The 23,593-nt window shown below is 40.2% G+C and overlaps 1 pseudogene; it reads left to right on the plus strand.

Moving 5' to 3' along the window:
* The first annotated feature begins 1,192 nt into the window (after positions 1-1,192).
* Positions 1,193-23,593, plus strand: part of LOC138966665 (leucine-rich repeat-containing protein 74A-like) — a 30,412-nt pseudogene continuing 8,011 nt past the window's right edge.

The raw sequence follows: 23,593 nt of genomic DNA on the forward strand, positions 1-23,593 counted from the left end.
ATGCACGGGTCAAAATGTGTGTGTCAGGGGTCGTTTTACTTGAACTTGACGTTCGTGTTTCTCCGAACGTCTGTGTATCGAAACACAGATATACGCACTCCATGACTCTGTAAGAAGACAAAACATATCGCTAGCTTTCATTTGTTTTTGATGAATGTATGACCTTTCATGAAGTAGTTTTGTTTTTTGTTTACTTTTGCCAGTTTGCCAGTTCGTTTTTGGAACTTTGCAAAGCAGTGTCGTGTCGTCTGTTTAGGTCTGGGGAAACACCAATGAAAAGAGCCAAAGAATCCCCGAACGAAGCGCATAGCGCTGAGTTCAATAATTTTTTTCTTCTTAATCTTTTCTCCATGTAAGCCTATTCTCACGTCTCACACTTCTCTAATAAAACCGCGAAAGTATTTCTGACTAATGAAAGGGTTGGCTGGCCTTTTGATTTATTTGGTCATAACACACGTCGTACAAACACTAGCAGTGAATACCTAGTTTGTATGACTGTTAGTCCGGCCCCGGACAAGTGGGTCCACAGAACTTCCTTGGACCATGTAGCTCTGTCCCCAAACACACCTCTGTCAGCGTTGCCATCTAAGGTGAGTACAGAAATGAGTTTGCACTTGAGTGTTTATGGGAAACTTAAATGAATCGTGACCACTGCGGGATAAATGAAATTCATTAGTTTGTGCGTTATAGTAGTAGTAGCAGAACGATCGGGATTTGTTGGTAGCTAGTTGAGTTGTGTGCATTGGAAAGAATGGATAACTTTGTGTGGACAACAAGGTATATTTCCGTTCTTGTTATTGCGCACGGCAATCTTTTTATATTTAGTTAAGTTTTGACTAAATATTTTAACATCGAGGGGGAATCGAAACGAGGGTCGTGGTGTATGTGCGTGTGTGCGTGTGTGTGTGTGTCTGTGTGTGTGTGTAGAGCGATTCAGACTAAACTACTGGACCGATCTTTATGAAATTTGACATGAGAGTTCCTGGGTATGAAATCACCGAACGTTTTTTTTCATGTTTTTGATAAATGTCTTTGATGACGTCATATCCGGCTTTTCGTGAAAGTTGAGGCGGCACTGTCACGCCCTCATTTTTCAACCAAATGGGTTGAAATTTTGGTCAAGTAATCTTCGACGAAGCTCAAACTTCGGTATTGCATTTCAGCTTGGTGGCTTAAAAATTAAAAGAAGGGTTATTCTTCACTCAATAAATGGATCAGTGATATATTACATTCAACAGTGCTCTGCGCCAGAAGTCATTCACAACCACAACGCGGTTTTCTACTGAGCACAAGTCATTCATAACCATAGCTCCGTTTTACACCCGGCGATGTTAGAGTGTTTGTGCATCAAACAAAAAGTCCCACCCAATTACCTGACAAAAGTTAGCACCGCTCATTACTACAACTCTGATTCAGATATCTACGTACAGTCAGAACAATAAACGCCTAGAGGTAACAATTAACCATGTTGACACCGAGAAAGATCTCAAGCAAGACACCGAAGAGTCGAGTTACCTTTAATCAAGAAGCCGACAGATAAGTAAGTACAACGGCTCGCGACACTGCGGGGAAGGAAGAGAGATATTTACAGGTGTGAGCAACACAGACCGGAGATTTGGCGGAGTGTGGATGTGGGGTTGATTATATAAAGTGACACCATGTCTACCAAACAAGCTGTCTTCGTCAGGTCGTACAAGAAGGGTGATACTGCCGGCGACGGTAAACCCGAGGTAAGGGGGCTTACTTGGTTGTGGATTGAGTGTTAGATGTTGATTGTTCGTATTTCATGTTGTATTCTTGTGTGCGATTCGCTTGTGAATATTTTTAAGTGGAAATGATTTAGTTATGAGGTTGTCTTGGGTTAGATGTTACAGTTCATGTTTTGTGTTGCGGGTTTTGTGAGGGCGTTTTTTGTGTGTTCGTGAGTTTGTGTGTTTGTGTGTGTGTGTGTGTGTGTGTGTGTGTGTGTGTGTATGTGTGTGTGTGTACGTGCGCGCGCGCCTATACGTGTGTGTGTGTTTATATATATGAGCCAATGTCAAAAGGTGCTGTGGGTACGCTAGGTATTTTATAAGTTCTGTAACTGAACTTTTGGTTTTTCTGAGAGATTAATGAATAAAGATGATCGCAGAGAAAAACCAAAGACTAACTATAAACAGTTAAAATTCTGCTCCTCATTCATTACGCAAATTAGTGCTTTTTAGGGACGTATTTTGACAAGGTGTTTGAGTACTCTCGATAGTTTTAGAAAAAATGCTAATAAGCTTTTTTTCTGGGCAGTTGGATTTAAACCAAATGATTGCATGAACCCCAATACATAGTTCTGTGTGTTTTTCTTCCCATTTGTCCGTTTTTTAAAGAAATTATTAAAGTTTGAAAATTGCGTGTCTAGCGTGACTCTTTGCGTCACAAAAACTCAAACTTTAAAAAAGCTTCCAAAAAATGTTGTTGTTCAACTAGATACACAAAAGAACCAGTTTTGAACAAAAACTGTCGGTGAAAAGGAAAAACAATGAAAATAACCACTATATTTTGAAGTTTGGTACCATTTCTGGCTAATTTAAGCTTTGTCGTCACAATGTCACACTAGACACTTTTTTAGCAAATTTCCTTTTTTTTCCACAAAATTTTTAATTTCTTTCTTTTTTTTGGCTAGCAGTCAGAAGCAAATCAAATGACTGCTTCATAATCACAGTTTTTGAAAAGAAGAAATAAAAAGGAATTGTCATTATTGTGTGACAGAACAATTTGTCGTCACAGGTCACACTAGACACACGACGTCATTTGTCCATCCAAACAAAATTTATGTAATTAAAACCACTGTTTTAGAAGATTGATTACGTGCTTTAATTATCGACAAATGCTTGTTCTTTATCACTCTCTTGAGATGACCAGGAAGAAATAATAATGGGCCAGAATTCCCAATCATCTAGGCCGTTTTCTGAACTTCGCGCACGGCGCGCTAGTGTTAAGACCGCGGCCCAAAAAACACAGTCCGGTGCCCAGCGATGCTCGGAATACAAGAAAAGGATGAAAAAAACTCGACCAGGAGTATGCTGCCTACCTGGATAGACAGAACATATTGAGCAAGGCTTGGAGGGAACACCGGACCGACGAGCGGAGAGCATAATGGATCGCGAGAAAGCAAGACATCGTAAACAGTTGAGCAGGTAATTTACAAATCTGTAGAATCTTCTGTCAAGTCTCCATCTAATCCAGAGTCGAATTAAAAATTGAGTATGCGAATTTGATTACCTTTCAGTGTACAGACTGTAACGAGGACACTCACACACACACACACACGCACGCACGCACGCACGCACGCACGCACGCACGCACGCACGCACCCATGCACACACGCATGCAAGCACTCACACACACAAGCAAGCACGCACACACACGCACGCACCGATGCACGCATGCATTCAAGCGCGCAAAATGTGTCACTGAGATTTTGGTAGGTTTAGGAATGTGTTTATGTAAAATTCTTTTTAAAAAAATAAACCGGGAAAAAAACTACCCAATGTTTTGCGCTAAAACCCGTCTCCGGGTTAATAATTTTCAGTTTAAACCGTTTGCTGCAGACCTGCCGTTTCACACCGAGATTATCATTGCATGGACAATTAAAGAACTACAAATATGAGGATACCGATACTCAACATTACAACTCATAATGTGCGGTGTGTGTGTGTGTGTGTGTGTGTGTGTGTGTGTGTGTGTGTGTGTGTGTGTGTGTGTGTGTGTGTCCCAGGGCTCGTGCGAAGAAAGAAAAAAAGAAAAACAGCTCTCCGCTAACTGCAGCAAAAAGGAAGAAAACGGCTATTAAAAACATAATTCGTAAAGCGGAGACACCTGCAGACAGGCAGAAGAAGAAACCCAAAGAAAATGCTAAGGTTCGGCAGTGCAAAAGAAGATCTTCCATGACAGATAAACAGAAGAGGGAATTGAACAAAATAAGAATGGACAGATACCACAGAAAACAAGAAAAAGACAATCTGACGAATCTCGCAAGACCAGTGAGCTTTTTGAAGTCAGTAAAAATGGCATTTAATGCCATTTCCAGGAAGCGGGACAAAGAGTCTCTTCAGAAACAAAATTTCATTAAAACGTTACTCAAGCGACAAGCAGTACATCAAGACAGTTGTAGAACTCTCAAGCAACTGTACGTGCGTAAACGTCCGACAGACACAAAAGTGGAGAAATTCTACGACAGGGAATCAATCGATGTGCCTGGAAAGCGTACAGTGTCAAAAGTGTCAATGATCCAGAAAAAAGTTCTGACCAAGAAAGTGGAGGACTTGTTTGAAATGTTCAAATCTGAAAATCCGTTGTACAAAATATCTCTGACCCCTTTTGCACGGAGGCGCCCAAAACACATCCTGCTGTCTACCAGTCGGACTTTTCTGCAGTGCCTCTGTGAGACATGCACCAACCCAATGTTGAAAGTTGACAAGCTAAACCAGCACTTGTCTGCGATAACTTATTTAATCCGCTTTTATGGAATAACCAATATTTTGTTTATGATGGAAATGTACTGTATTTTGAAGATTGGACAAGAAAGGGTCTTGTTAGCGTATATGATGTTTTACATAGAAAAGAGTTTGTTTCCTATCAGTTCATTTGTGATGTTTTATGAAAATCCCCACAGAGAATTTTGAAATATAACATGGTTCGTGCTGTTGTTGTAAATGTTATTAATAAGATGATGCACGGAAAGGAAGAAATTGATTTGATGGATATCCCCTCTTATCGTGGTAAGAAAGTACACAACGCACAACAGTTTAGAAAAGAATTAGTAAGCATGAAACTTGTTGAACCGTGTGCAATTGGATTTTGGAGGAGGAAATTTAATTATGAAATTGACAAGAAAGATTGGCTGATGAGTTTTGAATCGGTTAAAGAGACAAGGCTACGAGTATTACAATGGAAATTACTTCACAATATTTACCCCACAAATATTATGTTATGTAAAATGAAAGTTGTGGAAGACAATATTTGTTCACACTGTAGTAATAGCATTGACTATATAGAACACTTTTTTTTCTTTGGCCCAGTGGTGCTTGAGTTTTGGAAACAAATTGAATTTTATATTTGGGTACAGTTGGATAAACAGATAAAGTTAACTGTGCATGAAATCATGTTTGGAGTTAAAAATCGAAAAATGCATGCAGCTCTGTTGAAAGAATTAAACTGTATAATTTTGGTTGCTAAAATGTGCACAAGTATTTATAAGAAAACCAAGGCTTCAATGCCTCTTTTTGTTATCTTCGAAAGGCAACTGCAGATCAGAAATATTTATTTTTGATTAAAAAGTTCCAAGACAAATATTTAGTAACTTTTTTTAATAAAAACAATTGTAAATGTTACCTCCACCATCATTACCCCCTCCCCCCTTTTCACTCTCTCTCTTTCCCTCTCTCTCTCTCTCTCTCTCTCTCTTTCCCTCTATCTCTCTCTGTCTCTCTAAAGATGTCTTTATAATGAATTGTCAGAATGTATTCCAAATGAGTGTGGTCAATTATGTATCTATACATCCGTAGATGCCTTTCATTTGTTTCATGAATTTTAATACTATAGACTTTTTGAGTGGTAAATGTTGAAGGATGAAAGAAAATATATTGTGAGTGGACGGATGCATGTTATTCATTAAAAGCCCCACAATGATGTGCTTGGCAACAAATAAAAACAAGTCGCGTAAGGCGAAAATACAATATTTAGTCAAGTAGCTGTCGAACTCACAGAATGAAACTGAACGCAATGCCATTTTTCAGCAAGACCGTATACTCGTAGCATCGTCAGTCCACCGCTCATGGCAAAGGCAGTGAAATTGACAAGAAGAGCGGGGTAGTAGTTGCGCTAAGAAGGATAGCACGCTTTTCTGTACCTCTCTTCGTTTTAACTTTCTGAGCGTGTTTTTAATCCAAACATATCATATCTATATGTTTTTGGAATCAGGAACCGACAAGGAATAAGATGAAATTGTTTTTAAATTGATTTGGACAATTTAATTTTGATAATAATTTTTATATATTTAATTTTCAGAGCTTGTTTTTAATCCAAATATAACATATTTATATGTTTTTGGAATCAGCAAATGATGGAGAATAAGATAAACGTAAATTTGGATCGTTTTATGAAAGAAATATTTTTTTTACAATTTTCAGATTTTTAATGACCAAAGTCATTAATTAATTTTTAAGCCACCAAGCTGAAATGCAATACCGAACCCCGGGCTTCGTCGAAGATTACTTGACCAAAATTTCAACCAATTTGGTTGAAAAATGAGGGCGTGACAGTGCCGCCTCAACTTTCACGAAAAGCCGGATATGACGTCATCAAAGACATTTATCAAAAAAATGAAAAAAACGTATGGGGATATCAATCCCAGAAACTGTCATGTCAAATTTCATAAAGATCGGTCCAGTAGTTTGGTCTGAATCGCTCTACACGCACGCACGCACACACACACACACACACACACACATACACACACACATACACACACACATACACCACGACCCTCGTTTCGATTCCCCCTCGATGTTAAAATATTTAGTCAAAACTTGACTAAATATAAAAAAAGAAATAAAAAAAAGACTCCAACATTACAAACCTTAAAGGCACAGTAAGCCTCCCGTAAACCATCACAGATACTGTCAGGCTTTTACACACAGTACAAACACCCTTCCATGTGAACGCTCACTAAACGGGAACATCCCAGGTGCCCTACGTAAAGAGCGAGCAATTTTTACAGAATTAATTTTGCGGATTGTCTCAGAGACAATCGGACCGTGGTGCGTTTTGGCGCTAGACCTAACATTTAAAATCTAAATAATAAATTGACAGCTTGTTACACAAACATTCTTAAATCATAAAAGAATTCTTTTTTCATCAAGACAAGATCAGTACAATTCGAAGTTTTTAAAGTTTGAAAAAAAAAAGCCCGGAAGCAGGGTCACGCAAGGTCGTGGTTCTCGTAGCAGACGACGGTTTATGCCTATCGCCGATTCCTCTAAACAGTCAAAAGCCATCGCTAGAGTTCTTGTGAACCACAGCCGTTTGTTTCGTGCATAGTCAGATAAGCTCACATCGAGTCGCATTCAAATTACTAACTGACGACTACATTGTGAAAAAGGGAAACTGGATCACACGGTTCACGATGGCTCAAACCACGCAAAAATAAATTCTTTGAAAATTGCTCGCTCTTTACGGAGGGCACCTAGGATGTTCTCAAGCGGTGAGTGTTTAAATGAAAGGGTGTTTGTACTGTGTGTAAAAGCCCGACAGTATCTGTGATGGTTTACGGGAGGCTTACTGTGTCTTTAACATTTGACCAGAGTCAACTAGTCTTGCGTCATGTCAGGGCGTTTTCTTGTCCTGGGAATATATTTCATGACCCCACTGTGACCTTGAAATGTGACGCAGGTCTTCCATATTTGTATCATCTATGGGGGACATCAAACCCTGGAAATGTGGAAGTTTCAAAGATGTAGCCCTCAAAACATTCAAAACAATGATACTTTTTACTTTTTGTTCACCTTAGACGGCCTGCTATGACCTTGATATTTGACAAGGGAGAACCAAACTCGCATCATATTTGGATATCATCAAAACATAGAAGTATGGGAAGTTTAAACGCTTTCGCTACAAAGCATTTTGAGAAAATTCCAAATTATTCCCTTTTTGACCCGAAGACAACCCCACCGTGACCTTGACATTTGACAAAGGTCACCCATATTTATATCATGTGTGTAGGCTATCAAACTCTGGAAATTTGTGAAGTTTCAAAGATGTAGCCCCAAAAACATAAAAAAACAATGATACATTTTTTTTCTCCTCATTAAGACAGACCTGCTATGACCTTGCTATTTCACAAGAGTAAACCAAATTGAGCATCAGGATTGGATATTATCTCAACAAAGAAGTGTGTGACGTTTAAAAGCTGTTGCTTTAAAACTTTTCGAGAAAATACCAATTTATCACTTTCTGACCCAATACGACCCCGCCGTGACCTTGAAATGTGACGAAGGTCAACTACTCTCTCACCATGTCTGGAGGTCATACAATCATACAAGTATGTGAAGTTTCAAAGCTTTGACTTCAACAATATCTGAGAAAACCTCAAATTAAAGAACTTTTGTATGGAGCACATACCGTTTGTGACTGTGATAGCAATAAATGAATTCATGTTGCTAACATACACATTTTATGCGCTTTTACCTTGATTATATTTAATCTACACCCCAATACTCATATGCGAGCTCAGTAGAAATGAAAGTTCTAGAAAAAAAAAATGGAAAAAATCAGGTTTATGTCCTTACATGCCACAAGAGACACTCGTCAAGCCTCAACTTAACGGCCAAATAACACAGCCGTTGTGAAAGATTTTCCCTTTTCTCCTTTAGAAACTATATACTGAATGTGTTAAGCAACTCAAAACACCAGTCATTTTACTTTTGGTGTACTTTGATTTTCGAAGCTGTCAGACAGCACCTTTTGACATTGGCTCATATATATATATGTGTGTGTGTGTGTGTGTGTGTGTTTGTGTGTGTGTGTGTGCGTGTGTGCATGTATGTGTGTTTGTGTGTGTGTGCGTATGTGTGTGTGTATGTGTGTGTGTGTGTGTGTGTGTGTGTGTGTGTGTGTTTACGTGTGTGTTAGTGTGTGTGTGTGTGTGTGTGATGTTTCATTGATGTTGTTGTTGTATGTACATTTACTACTTCTTTGTGTCATTGTTAATGTTGCCGCTAAATTGTTGTTATTGTGTACGCTTCCGTTAGAGTTGTCATCGTCGTTGTCATCGTCGTTGTCATCGTCCTTGTCATCGTCCTTGTCATCGTCCTTGTCCTTGTTCTTGTGGTAGCGCCGTTTCGTTTTCATTTTGTGTATGTTTCTCTAATTTTCTCCAAGTGTTCTGTCCCTAATCTCTACAGATATCCTCTTCGATATCTGGTACATAAAGTGCCTGTAGTCCTGATGCTAACTAATTATGCGAGGAAAGGCAGCAATGGGACAACTATGTAATGAACTGGCGATCCTGTACTGAATATCGAAACAAAAGCTACCCACACCACACAAAGCCTGACTCGATCTCAAGTCACAGTTTTCTTTATCGTTGTGAGGTGCGTTCAACACAAGCATGTAGCAAGCGCTCTTGAGAACAAAACAAGTCGCGTAAGGCGAAAATACAACATTTAGTCAAGTAGCTGTCGAACTCACAGAATGAAACTGAACGCAATGCAATGTTTCAGCAAGACCGTAGCATCGTCAGTCCACCGCTCATGGCGAAGGCAGTGAAATTGACAAGAAGAGCGGGGTAGTAGTTGCGCTGAGAAGGATAGCACGCTTTTCTGTACCTCTCTTCGTTTTAACTTTCTGAGCGTGTTTTGAATCCAAACATATCATATCTATATGTTTTTGGAATCAAGAACCGACAAGGAATAAGATGAAAGTGTTTTTAAATTGATTTCGAAAAAAAAATTTTGATAATAATTTTTATATATTTAATTTTCAGAGCTTGTTTTTAATCCAAATATAACATATGTATATGTTTTTGGAATCAGCAAATGATGGAGAATAAGATGAACGTAAATTTGGATAGTTTTATAAAAAAATTTTTTTTTACAATTTTCAGATTTTTAATGACCAAAGTCATTAATTAAATTTTAAGCCACCAAGCTGAAATGCAATACCGAAGTCCGGGCTTCGTCGAACATTACTTGACCAAAATTTCAACCAATTTGGTTAAAAAATGAGGGCGTGACAGTGCCGCCTCAACTTTCACGAAAAGCCGGATATGACGTCATCAAAGACATTTATCAAAAAAATGAAAAAAACGTATGGGGATATCAAACCCAGAAACTCTCATGTCAAATTTCATAAAGATCGGTCCAGTAGTTTGGTCTGAATCGCTCTACACGCACGCACACACACACACACACACATACACCACGACCCTCGTCTCGATTCCCCCCTCGATGTTAAAACATTATACGTTATTTGCGTGTTTGACCAAAATATGACATTTTACACAGATCGAGACAGTCATTGTTCTCCGAGACCGCGCTAGCGGTCGAGGTGAACAATGACTGTCGAGATCTGTGTAAAATGTCATATTTTGGTCAAACACGCAAATAACATTTATGTATCGATCGAATTCCTTTCAGGTACTTATGACTTTGTTGTTGTTTTGACGATTGAACGAGCACACACACACATGCATGCAATCCACATGTATGCAATCAAACACATAAGCTTCATATTTGGGCGTTTCAGGTTGACCGAAACTTCAAAGGAACTACAAAACACACGTCATGTACTCACTTTGTTGTTGTTTTGACATTGAACAGCACACACACATGCAATCAAACACATGACGTTTTTTTTTTTTAGTTCCTTTGAAGTTTCGGTCAACCTGAAAAGCCAAATTATAAAGTTTTGTCGGCCTCTGACGTCACATGACTCAAAGAAGGGAAATCCAATCTCCAATCGATACATTTAGTCATAACTTGACTAAATGTAATAACTTGACTAAATGTAAAAAGAAGTCATGGCTTTGTCCTTACGGGGAACAAAACTTGAAGCGGTTTTCGTGTCATGACGTCTGACGAGCAACGTAGGCGGCATTTTGAACTCAAAGCCATGACGTTCCCTACACAAGGCTTTGATAACGAACGGATAAGGGGCGTAACTCCTTAGTCATATTACAGTTGAAAATTCAAAGCGGGTCGGCTTCACTCAATTTCTTGGCATCAGAGGCTTGACATAAATTAGGAAAACAAATGGTTGGACCCATCATGGACCAACTAAAACGCTGTAGGGCAGAATTAATATTTTGATGGTATTTTTCAACGTTCTCAGCGTCACTGCAGGAAGTGGCGTTCTCAGCGTGCAGAAAGTGAGAGTCAAGTCCCTTTGTATCAACAACGAAAATCTTTGCATCTTTGAATGAATCGAAACGACGAAGGCAGTGAAATTGACCAGAAGAGTTGCGCTGAGAAGGATAGCACGCTTTTCTGTCCCTCTAAGATGAACGTAAATTTGGATCGTTTTATAAAAAATTTTTTTTTTTACAATTTTCAGATTTTTAATGACCAAAGTCATTAATTAATTTTTAAGCCACCAAGCTGAAATGCAATACCGAAGTCCGGGCTTTGTCGAAGATTACTTGACCAAAATTTCAACCAATTTGGTTGAAAAATGAGAGCGTGACAGTGCCGCCTCAACTTTCACGAAAAGCCGGATATGACGTCATCAAAGACATTTATCAAAAAAATGAAAAAAAGTCTGGGATATCATACCCAGGAACTCTCATGTCAAATTTCATAAAGATCAGTCCAGTAGTTTAGTCTGAATCGCTCTACACACACACACAGACAGACACACACACATACACCACGACCCTCGTCTCGATTCCCCCCTCTACGTTAAAACATTTATTCAAAACTTGACTAAATGTAAAAAGAGAAGTATACCACGAACAAGACCCGAACCACGGACTACACCAGGGTAATACCGAAGTTCTACATTATTACTGTATCAGGATCTCTGTTCCTGCGCGCGCTTGTTGCTCGTCCGACGTTATGCCACGCAAAGAGCTGCAAGTTTCGTTACCCTTGTCGTGACAGTCTCAAAACAGTTAAAGGTGTCTTCCTTCTTATGTTAGCCACAACCGATATTTCCATGCTTTTACATAGGGTTACAGCATTGATTTGTAGTATGTTTTCAAGAGGAAGGATGCTCTCTATCCGTGTATGTGAATAGTTTTTTAAGAGTATAGGTCGAGGACAAAACAGAGAATACGATTAATGATGAATCTGTCATGCATGACCCGCTGGGTTCTCGAAACCAAAAAAAACACACACAAAACACAACAAACCCACATGAACAAAACAACAATAAACAAACATACACACGATCTTTTTCTGTGTAAAAATCTGAACAGATCTATGGCAGTGAACATTTGATCATACACGAGAAAGATTGTAGCTTTAAGCACTCTATATGCCGTGGGCTTATCGGGATTAAGCGATCCTCAGGGGTTGGTGTTTGATTGTGTCAGAGACTAATCTTTTCCGACGTGTAGCTAACACATGCACTGACACACAAGCCTTTGTAGAGAAGCGTTTAATTCCTTTCATGGCGGTATTTTTAGCATTTGTTTGTCATGAATTGTACGATTGATAGACAGGCAGAGAGACAGAATCCCTTCTGCTCCTCCTCCTTCTCCTCCTCCTCTATCTTGTTCTTGTTCTTCTTGTTCTTGTTCTCGTTCTTCTTGTCCTTCTTTTTCTTCTTCTTGTTGTTGTTGTTCTTCTTCTCCTTCGTTTGTGTTCACGGCCTGCTACTCCCGCGAACATTCATGGTTTGCGCGATTGAACTTTTATTTGTGTGACATCCCTTCCCGCCCCCAGTCCCCCGCACCCTCCCCCGCCGCCTCACCCCCACCTCCCCCGCCATTTAGGCTGTCAGACTCCGTTTTCGGGGGAACTATTCCCTCCGATCCTCATCCGTGTCCATGTTCGCTATGTAGGGTTACCGTGACAGGGCGTTCAGCTTCTACTCGGCCTACTCGTTCGGCAGCAAGATGGCCGCCACGGGACAGCAGATTCCGCTTCTGGGAACCGCCGTTCCCGCCAAGAAGATTGAGGATGATCTGGAGACTGTTCTGGATGTCAACGGTAAGCCTAGATACCACAGAACGCATGGCGACGTTTAGAACTAAAGTTCTCAGTGGCAGCAGTTGCAGTTAGGGACATGTTTTGTTAACATTTAGTACCCTGCTAACTCAACAAATCCTAGGGGAAGGGGGTTAAGGGGATGTTGGTAGCTCAGTTGGTAGATCGCTAGATTGCACTTACACTCGCACAAACCAGGGTAACGCGACTCTTGTTGCTGGTAGCTTTTAACAAGGAGGAGGCGACCGGAGTTTCCCAGCAATGGGATATAACAACAAGTCGCGTGAAGCGATATAAAAACATTAAGTCAAGCTGTCGGCATCAACGTAACAGATTAACACCAAAAACCAGTCCTCAACGAGACTGTATTTATATGAAGTCTTATATTGCGCGCGTATCTCCAGACGTGTGAGATGGAATTTTTTTACACAGTACATCACGCATTCACATCGACCAGCAGATCGCAGCCATTTCGGCGCATATCCTACTTTTCACGGCCTATTATTCCAAGTAACGCGGGTATTTTGGTGGACATTGTTTATCTATGCCTTTTCAATTTTTCCAGGAAAGACCCTTTTGTCAATCGTGGGATCTTTAACGTGCACACCCCAATGTAGTGTACACGAAGGGACCTCGGTTTTTCGTCTCATCCGAAAGACTAGCACTTGAACCCACTACCTAGGTTAGGAAAGGGGGCAGAACATTGCTAACGCCCTGACCCAGGGTCGAACTCGCAACCTCTCGCTTCCGAGCGCAAGTGCGTTACCACTCGGCCACCCAGTCCATTAAGTATTAAGATACTAACCACACCCAAAACATGACATATGTATATATTTTTGAAATTGAGGAATACGATGCAATCATTTTTAAATCTTGTAGTGGAAATTCGATTTTAATGACAACTTCAATGAGCAAAGTGATGAACTAATTTTTACGCTACCAAGCAGAAATTCAATCCCATAGTCCGGACTTTGTCGAAGATTGCTTGACCAAAATGTCAATCAATTTGATTGAAAAATGAGGGCGTGACATTGCTGCCTCAACTTTCACAAAAAGCCGGATATGACGTCATCAAAGACATTTATCACACACACACACAGACACACACATACACCCCCCCTCCACACACACCCACACCCACACACACCACCACCACCCTCGTCTCGATTCCCCGTCAATGTTAAAAGATTTAGTCGAAAGTTGACTTAATGTAAAAAGCAAAACAATTTATATATATATGAATTATGTTGGGAAGGATACACCATGCAACAGTAGCTTTGCCGTTTGCAACTGATTGTAAGCGACAGATCGTACAACGGTAGGTGCAGATGTGGATGAAGAAGAGATTTGGTTGAAGGCGTGTGTGAAGGAAGAATATATCTGGTTGAAGGTATGTGTAGACAAAGAACGACTTTGCTTTGAAGTATTTGTGCAGGAAGAAGATATTTTCTGGTAGCAAATTGTAGAGCAAGAATGGAGGAAGGCATTTACTTTAAGGCATTTATGATAGAGGAAGAACAAATCTGATTGAAATCGTTTGAACACGACGGAGCAATTTCCTTGTAGTTATGTGTCGATGAACAAGGCATCTGCTTTGAGGTATATGTATAGGAATAGCCCATCTGCTTTGAGGAATAGCACAACTACTTTGAGGTATATGTATAGGAATAGCCCATCTGCTTTGAGATCTATATGTAGAGTAAGGACAAATCTGCTGGGACAGATTCATTTATTATTCATTCATAGAGAGCGTTCAACATCAACGTTTCTGCTGTTAGATATGGTTTGGATCGGAGACTTAAAATTTTTTTTTTTCTTGACATGACTGTTGCGATATGATACTGATTTTGTTTCCCGTTAAAGGACGATTATCGTTTGATTGATAGACCCATACATGTTTACAGAGAAACGAACCCCCTAAGATGAGTCGGGCAAGAGGACGTACGAACGGGCGTGCAAGAAAGTGGGCGTTACGCCCGCCTCCAACTGCCTCAGAAACCTGGAGGCTTCTCTGACTCTAGATCTACAGCACTACGGTCTGGGGCCTAAATCAGTCATACCCGTCGCCATGGCTCTTATGGTAAGTCTGTTTCTTCTTTTTACATTTAGTCAAGTTTTGACTAAATGTTTTAGCATAGAGGGGGAATCGAGACGAGGGTCGTGGTGTATGTGTGTCTATGTGTGTGTGTGTGTGTCTGTCTGTGCGTGTGTGTGTGTAGAGCGATTCAGACTAAACTACTGGACCGATCTTTATGAAATTTTATATGAGAGTTCCTGGGAATGATATCCCCGGATGTTTTTTCATTATTTTGATAAGTACCTTTGATGACGTCATATCCGGCTTTTTGTAAAAGTTGAGGCGGCACTGTCACACCCTCATTTTTCAATCAAATTGATTGCAATTTTAGCAAAGCAATCTTCGACAAAGGCCGGACTTTGGTATTGAATTTCAGCTTGGTAGCTTAAAAACTAATGAATGAGTTTGGTCATTAAAAATCGGAAACTTGTAATTAAATGGGTTTTTTTTTATTAAACGATCCAAAAATAATTTCATCTTATTCTTCGTCTTTTTCTGATTCCAAAAACATATACATACGTTATATTTGAATTACAAACAAGCTCTGAAAATTAAAAATATAAAAATTATGATTAAAATTAATTTTCCGAAATCGATTTAAAAACAATTTCATCTTATTACTTGCCCTGATTCCAAAAACATATAGATATGATATGTTTGGATTAAATACAAACTCACTGAGCTAAAAAGAATAGACATACAGAAAAGCGTGTTATCCTGCTCAGCGCGACCACTACCGTACTATTCTGCATGGCTTGTCGATTTCACTGCCTTTGCCACTAGCGGTGGACTGACGAAACTACGAGTATGACTGTGGTCTTGGTAAAAAAAAGCAGTGCGTTCAGTTTCATTCTGTGAGTTCGACAGCTTGACTAAATGTTGTTATTTCGCCTTACGCGACTTGTTTTTATTGGCATTAAACGCCATACCCTTATTTTTGCACCGTACTTTTCATTGTCGCTCGTGAATTCTGTAAATTCTCCATTGCAAGGGGCCGACGGCCTATAGGAATTAAACTTTCGTATTTCGTTTCTTTTCTTTTTTTACATTTAGTCAAGTAATGACTAAATGTTTTAACATAGAGGGGGAATCGAGACGAGGGTCGTGGTGTGTGTGTGTGTGTGTGTGTGTGTGTGTGTGTGTGTGTGTGTGTGTGTGTGTGTGTGTGTGTGTGTGTGTGTGTGTGTGTGTCTGTCTGTCTGTCTGTCTGTCTGTGCGTGTGTGTGTGAGTAGAGCGATTCAGACTAAACTACTGGACCGATCTTTATGAAATTTGACATGAGAGTTCCTGGGAATGATATCCCCGGAAGTTTTTTTTCATTTTTTCGATAAATACCTTTGATGACGTCATATCCGGTTTTTTCTGAAAGTTGAGGCGGCACTGTCACACCCCCATTTTTCAATCAAATTGATTGCAATTTTGGCAAAGCAATCTTTGACGAAGGCCGGACTTTGGTATTGCATTTCAGCTTGGTGGCTTAAAAACTAATGAATGAGTTTGGTCATTAAAAATCGGAAACTTGTAATTAAAATTATTTTTTTAATAAACGATCCAAAAATAATTTCATCTTATTCTTCGTCATTTGCTGATTCCAAAAACATATGCATCTATCTATATATATATACGACTAGTGTCTGTCTGTCTGTCTGTCTGTCTGTCTGTCTGTCTGTTCGCGATGCACGGCCAAAGTTCTTGGTGGATCTTTTTCAAAGTTGGACACCGTATTCGGCTACACCCCGGACACAACCTCATCGATAAGATATTTCAACACGTGCTCTCAGCGCGCAGCGCTGTGCGCGCTGAACCGAATTTTTGTGTGTGTGTTTTTTTGTTGTCGGGATCCACTACCAGTAACTCTTCCTTATCTTCTCCAGTGTTTTCAGCCGCGACTATCTCCCTTCCTCCGTGTGGCGTCAATCCATATTCCCGTTACTACGTTACTATTTTTAGAAGGTCACTGCACGCTACTATTTTTAGAAGGTCTCCAGTGTTTTGCGCGTTTATCTCCTTTCCTTCGTGCGCCGATGCAATCATTTTTAAATCTTGCAGTGGAAATTCGATTTTAATGACAACTTCAATGAGCAAAGTAATTTTTACGCTACCAAGCAGAAATTCAATCCCATAGTCCGGACTTTGTCGAAGAAAGCTTGACTAAAATAATGTAGTAATTTCGCCTTTCGCGACTTGTTTTTTTTTATAAAGAAAAAAGTCCTCCTTCGGTTATGGACTCACGGACTCATCTGTGCTGCCTTTCTTGAGAATACCGTTGTAAGTGAACAAATAAGAAAAAATAAAGGGATGAAAGAGCTTTAAAAAAACAATTAAGTATTAAAAGTTAGTTTCAGCGCTTAGTTGTTACGTACAATTAAGGGCGTGTGCTTGTTAGACCAATTATTTTGACTTTCAAATACAATAAGATTTTCTCCGAGGTGTTGGAAAGCAGCATTATTCCCCCCTCTGCTTCTTTACCTCTGTAAACTTGTAGAGCTAGTTATTTTTCGATAAACACCCAGCAACCAAACAAATAACGACCCAGCAACAGCCTGAATCCTCGATAGCGCAATGGGTTGAGAAGCTGTTCTGCGTCGGTACTACTTTTGCGACTGAAAAGTTCCGAACGCTCTAATGTACGAAGTATACATCTCTGGAGCAAACAATACAAACATACCGCATTTAAATTAACAACTACAGGCTTGAACACATGAATCTCCATATAAAATCCATGAGTTTGGTTGTTTTCTGAATCTAGGTCTGCTGTGCACAAACGTTCATCACAAACAAATTCCCAAGGCAAGTAACTCTCATACTTTGTCTAGCGACAAGAGTAGTTCCCCTTTCAAATTTCTTTTCACTCAGTTTCTTCGACAACAGACTGCAATCCGACGGTCAGTTTTCAACAATATTTCATTTAATAAACAGATCACACGCAACCAAATGCACACATCTCATCAATTTAAACAACATAAAGCGGTTTCATACACTATTTTCCCCAGAAAACTGAACTTCATACAGTTTTTAACGTTGGAACACGGGTGCAAAAGTTCGTCTGCTAGTCCCATTTGACGAAAGAACATTATCCTAAGCGATACCAAAACATATACAGAACACACAATATCTGCCTTTGCCGCCACAGCAGAATAACAGCATATCTGTGTACTTGATTTTAGTCCAAAATAGGAAAACTGACAAGAAGTGTTAACAGAATGGAATGATTTGCACGGAACTATACAACCGCGCATTAATCGATCGCCTGCGCAGGTTGACTGGTTGAGTGAATAGGATTCGATCAAACTTTCGCAAAAAAACTCCTCTTTTTTTTGAATAACTGAAGAAAGGAGGAATAAAGAGGTTACACACCTCGTCTCAGTGATTATAAAAAATAATGGTCTCAGTTCGCGGTCATGAAAAAGCTCGCTAAAGCTCGCATTTTTCATGATCCGCTAACTTCGACCATTATTTTTAATAATCACTGAGACTCGGCATGTAACCTCTACTTATTTTGCCATTCCCCCTGAGATGAACCAAACACGTCCTTCACATTTTCATTCTCTTCCTCTTTCTTTTCTGTCTTTCTTATTTTATTTATGCCAAAGTGCGACACTTTTGTGCGTATGACTAGCTCAGAAATTATTTTGTAGGACTATGGATGTTGCTGGATTTTCTTTAGAGGGGGTTGAGGGCAATTTCGCCCAAAATCGTTATACAAGTACAGAATTAAAAAACTTGACTAAATGTAAAAACAAACAAGAATTGTGGGTTTTTTAAAGGTTTTTTTTAAACGTTATATATATATATATATACATATGTTACAAGTTTCGAAAATGTTCGGACATTATTATAGGCAGTCATCGGCGCAACCATTCGCATTGATCCTACCGAAATGTCGGCAAAATGTTCAGCGATTTGAAATAAGTTTGGGCGTATCGTCGACTGCCGATGTGTAAGGACACTCCTGAGGATGATGGAAATGTTTTCTTTCCTGATTGTGTTTCAGATCAACAACTCCATCACAACACTCAATCTGGAGGGCAACGCTCTAGGTGCTGAGGGAATAGGCTACATACAGAAAATGATGGAAGATAACGACAGTATATTAGACATCGTAAGATTGGTTTGATTTTGTTGGTATCCATAGATTAAACCAAACGCTATTCGTTTTGCTATTTCATTCTCTCCAATTATCTGTCTGTCTGTCCTACTGTCTGTCTATCTGTCTGTCTGTCTGTCTGTCTGTCTGTCTGACTATATCTGTATACTACTTCCTCCCTATTTCTGTCTCTTTGTCTTTGAATCTCTCTGCGTCCCTCTGTCCCTTTCTGTTTCTCTGTCTTTATCTGTCTGTCTCTCTGTCCGTCGCTCGGTCCGTCGCTCTGTTTGTCTCTCTGTTTGTCTCTGTCTGTCTGTCTGTCTGTGTGTGTCTGTGTGACTGTCTGTCTGTGTGTCTGTCTGTCTGTCTGTCTCTCTCTGTCTGTGTGCGCATCTCACATATCACGTACTTTCGGTAAACTATTAGAAGTGGATGTACGGATAAAGAATCCTCAACTTTGTTTCGACAGAACGTAGCAAGCAACGGACTTCAGGGAAAAGGTGCTGAGCGTATCGCTGCCATGTTGCAGAAGAACAAAACAATCAACGTTCTCAACATATCGGGTAAGACAATTCTAATCGCATTTCCTGTGTGAATTTAAATGACTCGACATAAGTAGTCTATTGACCTTTTTGTCAAGTACACCTAAGATGACATTTTTAGAGTCGCATGGAAAGATATTTCTCTAATGTTGTTTCATGTTATACATTTTGCTTTATCATGTTTCAGACAACGGGTTTGTAGACGCTGATGCAGCCTGCTTAGCAAAGGCAGTTGAGGTAGGTTGATCTCCTTGTTGTCTTGTGGTTTTCAAAAGGCGAGCGGGAGACCTGTTTTGATCGTGGGGGTGTGCCAGGGTAATCCAGAGACAGGGAGAGGATCCTTCTGACTATTTTGACCGTGTCGGGGGGGGGGGGGGGGGGGGGAGGGAGGTTGTTGGAAAGAGAAAGGGGGAGGGAGAGAAAGGGAGGGAGAGAAAGAGAATTCGTTGGTGCGTGTATGCGTGCGTGCCTTCGTGCATGCGCGCCTACCTGTCTGACTTGCGAGTCTAGTCCTCTGCGTGTGTCTCTGTCTTTCTGTCAGCCTGTTTCGCACGCTGTTCAGGGATGGCCAAATTGCCCGCCCGATCGCCAGGGGCGAGTGAAACATTCGCCGGGCTAGTAGAAACCGCCTGGGAACTCGCCCGACTAGTCAGTGAACATTCTGGTCCAATGCAACACTTTTGGTTGTACATGTAATATGGAGTTTCAAAACCATATAAACACTGCTGATTCCGCAACTCTGGTATGTACCGGGCCAGCGACATTTTTGGCGGGCTAGTAACTTGTTGAAGTACCTGGCGAGTTAAAATTTTGAGATTTGGCTATCCTTGCTGTTGATTAAGGGGCTGCCAGAGTCTTTGTGAACCTTGCTGTGTACGCTTTCACTCGTGTTTATTTTGTAGTTGACTGCATCAGCTGGTAATTTCGATTTCGTGGCAATTTCGATCAGTAAACTGACGGTTTGATTTGTTATTTTGCAGATTTAATGTTTCTCAGTCTGATGGCTATTTTCTTTCAGAATCATCCGTGCCTGTCTGCTGTCAACTTTAGTAATAACAACTTTGGAGACTTGTCCGCACAGTATTTTTCACACATGCTTGGTGAGTCAGATTTACATTTCCTAAACATGTAAATTCATTATAAGTCAACTCAAATCAAATCAAATCGAATTAACTTTATTATCTCACATGGAGAAATGTCAGTGGTGGTGCATGTAACATAAAGACAAACGAAGGACTACAACATTAACAAGTATATATGTCTGTCTTTCTTTTCATAAATGCCTTCTGCTATTCTTTTCTTGCTTATCTGTTTGTTTGTTTTTATATGAAATCTTATATCGCGCGCGTATCTCCAGACTCGGACTCAAGGCGGGATCTATTTATGCCGTGTGAGATGGATGATTTTTTTTACACAATACATCACGCATTCACATCGACCAGCAGATCGCAGCCATTTCGGCGCATATCCTACTTTTCACGGCCTATTATTCCAAGTCACACGGGTATTTTGGTGGACATTTTTTTTTTATCTATGCCTATACAATTTTGCCAGGAAAGACCCTTTTGTCAATCGTGGGATCTTTAACGTGCACACCCCAATGTAGTGTACACGAAGGGACCTCGGTTTTTCGTCTCATCCGAAAGACTAGCACTTGTTTTTGTTCTCATCAATTCGCACATTTTTTTCGCCGGTTCACAGTTGCATAACAATTCTTTCTTTGTTGATACATCTTTCGATTTCATTCTTTTGTAGTGATGAAAACAATAAATAAAATCATGTTTTTTCACTGTCTTCGTGTTTCTTTTTCAGCGGAAAATAGTTGTTTACAAGAGGTTAACCTCAGCTGGAATCACTTCCGGGGCAAGGGTGCTCAAGCGCTCGGAAGGGGCTTAGCGGTGAGTAAACCCTAACTGATGAAGAGGTGGAAGTCGGGTTTTTTCTGCTACTGTCTTCTGTTTGTCATTTGCAACTGCAATACTCGGTCTTCCCGTGTGCTTGTAAATATTCAATCATGTTAATCTGCGGATCTTCTGAATTTCCAACCAGCTTATTTTGTAGCAATCGATTAGAGGCTCCAGTCCATCAACCAAATCATAACCAACCAATTAAGCAACCAACAAACTCACCCACCACCCACCAACCAGAACACAATCAGCAGCAATAGAATGGAATCTAAAACACCGAACTGCAGTGGTGTGTCCAGACTTAGAGGATAATTGGTCAGTTGGACGTGGATGGAAAATCAGCACAGGTCCACATGTCCGGGCATGTCACAGCCATCGGGCGGTCGACCTGCCAGGGGTAAGAACAATCATGCGTCAGACCAAAACCTTATGCGTCAATGACAGACTAATAATAATATAGCGCTTGCCGACAGCTCGAAGCGCCTTATACAAGTTCAATCAAACAACACGATATTAACAGCTATTGTGTTTTCAGCTGTTCTGACCTTGATTTGTTGTTCCAAACTTACAAAATGACAGTTTTTGCGTCGATGCGTTGATCTCAGGTTTTGATAGCGGACGCCGTTTCTTATGCGCATTAGTTTTGCGCAGGCGCCACACTGACTTTGGAAAAAAAAACCTCGATTTGACAACACAGCTGTTATAACAGCGTTTTATTAGTTCATTCGTATACAACAAAAAGAAGTTAGATTTTTTTAAAATTTTGAACAAGACTACTTATGAAGAAGATCAAAACACAACATCAACGGAAAACTAGAAACAACTGAACAACTAGGATGCAACAAGGGGAGGAGAAGAGAACAGCTAATCCGTACAAAGCGAGCAGACGGCAGCGAAGTTTTCCGTTTGGGTGAATGGCATTCATACTTGTCTCGTCATGAAGCGAATTTTTCAACCTCAGTAATAAACGACTTCCCATCTCCCCCCTTTCCCTCGTCGCGATATAACCTTCGTGGTTGAAAACGACGTTAAACACCAAATAAAGAAAGAAAAGAAAGAATAAACGACTACATGAATGTTAGTGCCATCAATACTTCAGAGGGGAAGTGGGGTATTTAGTGTGGAGTTACGAGATTAAAGCCTAATGCGAAAGTTTGTGTCAGTCGGCACACAAAAACGGCTGTTCTATTTTACTCCCCTGTTTGTACTACATCTTTCGACTTTGGGCATTTTGTGGTATTTAGGGACAGAAAATAATTGGTTTAGTCCTGTTTCATCGGGAAGTTAGCAGAAAAGGGTATGCTATCGACATTTGTGAAGCTGAAAAACATTCCCGAGAAGAATTTCAAGTTGTCAGTGTATGCTGTTGTCGATTGTTAACATCGTGTGGTACAGATGGGTAAACCGGAACCATGCGTCTTTGTTATTGCCAATATGCTTTTGGATATTGGCAAAAATGGCCGACTTCCGTAGCATTATGCTTTGATGATGATGTTGAGATCATCCAATCACAGCCCCCGAATTCCCCCTCGTGTACATCAGAATAGCTATATATATACTTGATACAATTTGCATTGGTATACATAATGTCTCGAGAAGATCGAGGCCTGAGAACAACACTGTAACTGCCTCTCTTTTCTCAAGGAGAACGTGTCAGTGAATGTGATGAACTGAGAACAACACTCTAACTGCCTCTCTTTTCTCCAGGAGAACGTGTCAGTGAAGGTTTTGAACTTAAGCTGGAACGGGTTTGAGGACGAAGGAGCGTCAGCAATGGGCAAAGCTCTTGGTCAGAACGGCGTCCTGCAAGAACTGGACATCAGCTGCAACAGACTGTCCCCTCAGGGATTCTTGGAAATCCTCAAAGTGCTTAGCAAGAACGACACGCTAGAGACACTGAGAGTAAGTAGGGATTGTCCTTTGAACATGTTTGTAAAATTACTGTACATATTGGAGATGGGCTGAAACTGAAAGTGAGTAGAATAGAGACTGAGCACAAATACTGAGAGGGATAATTTGTTTAGGATTTGATGACGTACTAACTGTTTAAGGTAATAAAACAATGATTACAAATCACATGCAGCACGCAAGCCTTACGATGCTGAATTATGGAGGTTAGATTTTGTTTCTCAAAAATGTTTGTGTTTCTTGGTTTATCTCAAACGATTGCTATTTAACAAACCTGACGTCTTTTGCATGCACACAGTATTAAATATGTGAAACGAATCACATACAATGTTTCAATGCTGGTTCTGACAATTTTGAGCTTTTCATGACATCTGGTTCTATCGCAGATGTA

The sequence above is a fragment of the Littorina saxatilis genome, linkage group LG5, assembly GCF_037325665.1.
Source record: "Littorina saxatilis isolate snail1 linkage group LG5, US_GU_Lsax_2.0, whole genome shotgun sequence".
Classification (NCBI taxonomy): domain Eukaryota; kingdom Metazoa; phylum Mollusca; class Gastropoda; order Littorinimorpha; family Littorinidae; genus Littorina; species Littorina saxatilis.